At 52.8% G+C, this 7,138-nt stretch overlaps 1 long non-coding RNA gene across 1 annotated transcript; it reads right to left on the bottom strand.

Moving 5' to 3' along the window:
* Window positions 1-1,808: 1,808 nt before the first annotated feature.
* On the bottom strand, window positions 1,809-3,947 carry LOC122460085. The gene is made up of 4 exons (XR_006281158.1): window positions 3,706-3,947; window positions 3,220-3,322; window positions 2,710-2,784; window positions 1,809-1,874 (listed from the first exon to the last, which is right to left on the bottom strand). It is a non-coding gene; the product is annotated as an uncharacterized LOC122460085 (long non-coding RNA).
* Between the last annotated feature and the right edge of the window lie 3,191 nt (window positions 3,948-7,138).

The raw sequence follows: 7,138 nt of genomic DNA, 5'->3' as shown, positions 1-7,138 counted from the left end.
CTAGGACAAGTTACTTCCTAGGAGATGTCTCCAGGCCATGGGCTGGGGGTCTCTGGGTTCCCACCGTGGGAAACTCCCAGAGACTCCGATCTCCCTTGCATGTCTGCAGGCACCCAGGGACGCGGCTGGGTCTTGGCTCCTCAGGGCTCTGCAGTCAGGGGCTTCAACTGCTTCTGGACTGGAGCCTACAGTATGCATCCTCCATTTTCAGCGGTCTGCCTAGCGTGAGCTGAGCTGCTCCCTTTCACAGTGGTTCTCCAGTGCTGGTTCTCCCAGCATGCCGGGCTGGGGAGGGGCTTGGCTTTCTCCACCTAGACTATGGGGTTATGTGTGGCTGGTACAGCCCGGCACATGCTGCTCTGCCTCTTCTGTCTCCTCCTTCCCATGCAACAGCTGCTTTGCCGTCTCACAAGAGATGGGATCAGTGGTGGGCTCTGTTGGCTCCTGTTGGCCTCTAGATGTCTGGAAGAGGGAGAAAGGGCAGGAACACAAATGAGAAGAACAAAACCTTCAGGCAGGATAGTTTTCCATGGCACAACCCCACCCCACTTTGCTAATGCTCATTTGCAACTTCCCTAAGAGCTGGCATTTCTTAAAGAGAGCACCCAACCCCCGGCATCCTCCGCTACCCGGTGGGCTGGCAATGATTAAAGGGAGTCTGGGAGAATTTCTCCTCTCTCCGCCTGGCTCTGATGAGTGAGGGAATCACAGGCGAGAAGCTGTGTGAATGTAGGGCTCTGTGCAGTGGGATGAGATGTCCTACATGGAGCCCAAAGGTGGGGTTGTCCAGCCTCTGCAGTAACTACCTTCTCGTGAGAGAGATTTCAGAGATCAGCTCCAGGGTTCTGCCCTGTAACAGTGTGTGGGAATGGGGCAGAAGTGGGGCAATGGTGCACTCAGGAAAGGAGTAGGGCTAAGGGGGGCCTGAGCTGCAGCCACTAAACCCCTGTGTGCTGCGTTCTGGCCGGGCCGGCTCTGTCTGGCTGGGATGGGGGCGAGGCGGCTCCGCGCGCTGCCATTCCTCTCTCCCCCCAGCCACGTTGCCACGACGAGCACTGCACTGGGAACCTCGGTCCTGGGGGCTGATCTTGCCTGTAGGCTCTGCCCCCCCGCAGCTCCCATTGTCTGGGAATCGTTAATCTGGCCCTTGCCCTACTCCCCAGCCTGTTCCAATCCTGCTCTTGACTCCTGACTCCGGCTCCAACCCTTGGCTCCCCTCAGCTCGACCTCCACCACTCTGACCACTAGGCCCCAGCGCCACTGCTCCAACCACTGGGCCCAACCAGCCGTGCTTTGGCTTCTGACACCAGCTATATGTAGGAGTCGTTCACCTCACTGCTTCCCATGTGTATGGCCCTGCCTTGGTCAGCGCTGGTTTTCATCTGCCATTGTGCTGCTCAGTGACCTGGCTTTCTTAGATCCCTTTGAACTTCTTCAACGTCTTCTCTAGGCCCGACTAATCTACATAATTTTGGGTCATCTGCTGATAACCACCTCGTTGTTCAGCCCCGGTTCTGAACATAAGAAAGGCCACACTGGGTCAGACCAAAGGTCCATCTAGCCCAGTATCCTGTCTCCCGACAGTGGCCAATGCCAGGTGCCCCAGAGGCAATGAACGGACAGGCAATCATCTCGTGATCAATCCCCTGTCACCCATTCCCAGCTTCTGTCAAACAGAGGCTAGGGACACCAAAAAGTTGAGAAGTGTCTGTTGTATTTACCATAGCAGGACAAAGAGCTCTTCTGTGTCGGTCCCGGTTCCCTAGTGAATGCAGAACCCAACATGAGATTTCCAAGCTTCTACAACCATTTATAATGTCTGCTGAGGATGTACCACGTGGTCCTGTCTGATTTCAAAGGCACTTCGTGAAAAGCTGAAACCAAGAGGAAATGGGTTGAAAACCCCATGGTGCTGATGTGACTGGTACCTAGGAAACCTCCCCTTCAGATGGCCCTTGCCCCATGCTATTAGCTACCCAAGATTCTAAGGGCACAAGAACAACCACTCCGCTCCTCCCAAAATAGCTCTGGACGGAGAGGAGACCCCATTCTTGCATAACTTCCCCCTCTGCTGGCATACACTCGTACACACACCCGTACACACAGACGGTTGGGGGCACTTGTTCTTTGGATGGAACAGGAAAGTGACAGAAGCAGCCACGTTAAACCATCTAAATTTAGGGTGAGATCCACAAAGGGATTTAGGCTCCTAACGTCTCCTGAAATCCTTTGTGGCCCTGCCTTCATTCCTAAAGAGCTCACAGGGAAAAGTGTTTCCCATGTGCCCTCATGGGATTTCCTATGAGCTGATAACCAATCTGGGAGTGAAGTTCCCTGGCCTGCAATCACTCCATTCCAGGGAGGGCAGGTGATAAATCTTTCCCTACAGAGAGTAATCATCGTCGTCATCATCCTTAATAACAAGAGCCCTTTTCAATTCGGTCAGGCCTTCCTTTAGAGACTTTCTGACCTTGATGAAGACAGTCTCCACACACAGCTCTAAGGGTACGTCTACACTAGGAGCTAGGGATGGAATTCCCCTGCTCCTGTACACAGATTGTGGGACCTCGATGAAAGCTCGCGTGACCATCCTTCTTCCTTAAACGCTGTCCTTAGACTGAGAGGGACACATTCAAACCTGTGTTCAGGCCCTGTGCTGCACCCCTGTACTTCCCACAGAGGCACAAACACACAGAAGTATTTCCTTACCTTCATACAGGCGGGAGATGCCATCTTCATTCACTGTTTCAGACAACAAGTCGCAGTAATGGTGGATAGTATTTCCTAGACATAAAATGAATACAGTTGGTCTCATTGCTTTTCAAATCCTTCACTGAAAACTGCTAATGATGCAGCCATTCCCCCAAGACACCCTTGGGAAATTCAAGACATTCCTTACATCTGTTCACAAAGCCCATTCGAGAAAGCATCAGATGCCCAGAAGTTACTGAGAGGCTGATTTCCAAAGGAGATTGAATTCACATTCTGCTGGTTTCCCCTAGGCACAGCCAAAGAGTTGTTGTGGGCGGGGGAAGTTGGTGCAGTTGATTCAGCGAAGTTCTTCCCTTCATCTTGGAATACATGTTAATTCACACACACACACACACACACACACACCATTTTAGGATTCTGGTGCTGTTGGAGGGAACAGAGCAGCCGTCTAGAAAAGGGCTCTGAAGAAAGCATTTAGAAAAGATGAAGTGAATTTGCTCTGTTTACCAATGAATTGGGCTGCTGAATGTCTTATTGTTGTCTGTGAGCTTTTCAGTTACTGTAAGGCCTGGAAGAGGAATTTGGGGAAGTGGTTCTCATTGTTCTGCATCTAGGAAGAAAGAAGGAAGCACAATATACAAATGACATGTTCTTCCCACAGCGAATAATCCAGAAAAGCCAAAGCATATAGTCAGGCCATGGCAACCGCCAATATGAACCCATACACCAGAGCAGCACCTCTCTGAAGTTCCTATTGTTTTCTCCAGAATCTCAGCTTTCATTTGAAAAGATAAAAGTTTGGAGGTCAGAGAGTTGTGGAAGAAAATATCAACAATGTGAACGGATTGTAATTCCTGCCGAAGTGAGCCAGCAGAGAGCCTGGAATGGGGTCCTGCAACCTGACCGAAGCGGATGGGTACTCAGGGTGTGGGCTTAGAAAGGTCTTCCTCAAGTCCCCATTCACCACACTCAAGGCACAAAGAATTCACCTACCAAACAGATCCAGACACATTTCAAGAGCTGTGAGGATCCATCCCAGGCCATGCTGCGGAACAGCGTCTTCAAATGAGCCCACCCGAGGAACTCTGCGCAGCGGAAGAGCGTCAGTTTACATGGCTGCAAGAGAAGGGGAGACCAAGAGCGTTCTCCCTGAGAGAGGGATAGTCTGGGGGACATGGAACCTTCCCCGTCCCTTGTTCTCCTGCTTTTCCTGCTAGTGGAGATTCCTGTAATTTGTTCTCCACAGGAGTGTGGTGAGGAGAGGAAACGGAGAGAGCCAGAGCCATCCTGTCCTTTGGATGGTTTGGGGTGGTTGCCCAGGGCCCCGTGCTTTGGGGGGCCCCGCACTTCAGGGGGACGCAGGACCTAGGCCGTGCTGGGACCGACAGCAGTACTCCCGGCTCCGCTATGCTATGCCCCACCTCTTTCCCTGAAGAAGGCTTTTCTTCCAAATTGTGCTGTGTGCTGTGAGGATGGATGAGGCACTAGGCTCCAGGATGGAGTGAAGCAGGGAGGAGAAGACTCCACTTGGGCAAGGGGCTCTGGCGATGAATGGAGCGGGGGCCCCAGGGGATACTGGCTCTTTGCTCTTAAGGAAATAATGACTGTGGCATTTATCAGTGCCACACTCTCATCCTGGTCTTCAAGATGCAACAGCTGTGTGAGCAAGCAGTTGATGATTTCCTGCTGCACGAAGGGTTTGTCGGAGTCCTGCACCCTGCTCACCACGTTGCCAAGCAGTAAAATGGCAGCTGAGCGCACACTGCCCTTCTCCTGGCAATGACACACAGGGGGTGGGGGCGCCCGGTTAAAGCCAGGCAGCATCAGAAGATAACAGGACAGAGTTGTTATGCGCACGCTGCTCCGGTTCCCCTGTGTAAACTTACTCGGCTGGCGGGAGCAGGGAGGCCACCAGGCCAGTGCCATAGACATCTTGTGCAGGGCCTGAGACGCTGTGCAGGACAGTGCAGCCCCAGGGTGTCCCAGAGGCAGTTTCTGTCTGGAGATCACAGAATCCTAGAACCCGAGAAGATTAGGGGAGAAGGCGGGAAGGCTGCTGGAGACTGGTGTGGGGAAGCAGAGAAGCAGCTGCTGGAGCCTGGCAGGGATTCGCTGCTCCAAAAGACAACATTTCTTTTGCTCTTCGGTGCCCCTGAGAGCCAGGCCATTCCTGACCCACCTCTTTCCTGCTGAGAATCTCCACCTCTTTGGGGGCCTGTGTTCTCCAGGCAGCTGGCCATCTGCCCTGTGCCAGGCCCCCTCTCCCCAAGTCCAGGCTGCAGCAGGGGCTGGGGGCATGGCGCTGAGGCTGAGCTTTGGCGAGAAGAGCTCTGACAGGGAGGTGGCTCAGCAGGAGATTCCCCACCCATGGCGGGGGCATTCCTTGCAGGCTCCATGGCAGGCCTGAGGGGCTGGAGGAAGGGGATGGGGAGAGAGACACGAGGTCATCAGAGACAGGTGGAGGGGAGGAATGGGTTTCTTGTGGGGTTCCAAGCCTTACGTCATCAATGAAGGGGCGAAGGCTGACGGCAATGTCCTGGGAGATGGAGCCAAGCCCCTCCCTGTTGAGGAGGTAGATGATGTCTGCAGCTTTATGCATGGCCTCCATGACATGCCCTCCATCCCTGTCACAAAACATGGCCATGATTTCTGGCAGCTGGGCCCAGAAGAATTGCACCTGCCGGAATGAAGAAGGCAACTCATTACTATCCTAGGTGACAGCCTGGAGCACATGCTGGACACTTCCACCTATGAGAAACCACGGAGGGCACAGACCTCCAACGGGGCAGAAAGTCATTCTCCTCTAACTCTGTGCCAGTTGCTCACTGTCACCTTTGTTTTTGCTCACCCCGCCTTCCCCATTGCATCACATCTGCAATCAAGGCTCAGCTCACGGGAGCCGTGAGCACGTCATGCCTTGATTTGCTCAGTAAAGAACCTCCACCATTTGAGTGCTTTGTTTTAAACAACAAAGCTTGTGTGTGGATCTCACTCTCATTTCTGAGCTATTGGATAGATAGCCAGTTGCTGCTGTTTCAGTTGGTTCATTCCCCAAAGTTAGACTAATGCACAAGTCATAAATAAGCCCCCAGGGAAAGGGGAATCTCCAGACCTCATTGAGCGCCAGGTAGAGAGGCGTGGGGCAGAAGAAAAGCAAAACCCCAGGAAAAGGTGAGGAGAGAAGCATGGCCTTGGGGCACTGGAGGAACATCGCTTCTTGTCCCGTAACCCCATCTAGGCACATCCAGCCAGGAGAAATCTCACCCTCTCTCTCCCTCCCTCTCTTTGCCATGCCCCACAACCATTCCTGTGCGGAGAGGAGCTAGCTGGCGGTAGGGCTGCTTAGCTGCTGACAAAGTACCCCAGAGCTTACTGGCTTGAGCTGCTCTCCAGAAAGCCCACTTGTGCCTGTCAACTCATGAATCTCACCTCAGTGCAGAAAGCCATGGCGATATTTCTCTGCTCTTCCTCCTTCTCACTCTGGACGATGGTGATTGCCTCTCTGAAAACTGCAGGGAGCTGAGGGTTCTCAAACTCGATCATGGCTCTGGAACATGGCACAGAAAATCCCTTGTGATTATCAAGGGGGAGAGAGAGTTCCTCTCGAGTTGCTGGGCTGAGCTGGGAGCCTGTAACTGGGGAATATTTTACACGGAAATCCCATTCCCAAGAGAGACCCAAAGAAGAGGAAAATTTGGGCTCCTACCTTGCAATCAGGCCAACACCTTGCAAGTAGTGATATCGGGAGGGTATCATGTCCCAACCCCGCTGAAACTGGATGCTGGCAAATTCCTTCCAGTAGCCGGGCATGGAGAAAAGAGTCTTCACAGCCTCCACTGAGGTGCTAAAGACCAAAAAAAAACAAAAACAAAGAACCCAGTTGCAAGCAACGAGATCAGTCCCCAGCATGGCAAATCTGCACATGTCCTGAGACACACAGCATGCTCAGCAGTAGCTAGCCTCCCCAAGGATCGATCCAGTGTGACACCCTGTCTACACTGCAGTTTCATTGAGTTTGTAACCAGTTAGTGACACTGTAGCTTCTTCAGATGGTTGGTGTCACCACTCACTATGGTTGAAAATTTGATTCTTTACTGTGACAGGTAACAAGATTCAAGCGGGCATGTGGGTCGAGATCCTTTGTTGGTGTAATTGAGCAAAGCTCTATCAGTTTATGCCACCTGAGGTGTCTTCTGGCGCTCTGTTTTTCCCGTGTAGATGGAAGCCCCTAACTGTGCCCACAGAACCAGATGAACTGGTCCCTCTTCCTCTTGTCGGCCTGTGACACTGACGCCCTGCGGTGCCTGGCCCCATTTGCTGCCGGTGTGGCTCTGTCCGCATTCAGGGAGAGAGGCCCACAGATTTGCTCAGCAGGCACTGATGAAAGCACTGACTCTTTGGCGTGTGGCACATGTGGATGGATGCA

Source organism: Dermochelys coriacea, chromosome 4 (genome assembly GCF_009764565.3).
Source record: "Dermochelys coriacea isolate rDerCor1 chromosome 4, rDerCor1.pri.v4, whole genome shotgun sequence".
NCBI classification, from domain to species: Eukaryota; Metazoa; Chordata; order Testudines; family Dermochelyidae; genus Dermochelys; species Dermochelys coriacea.
Note: the sequence above shows the minus strand (reverse complement) of the source record. Positions and strands in the feature narration are given on the sequence as shown.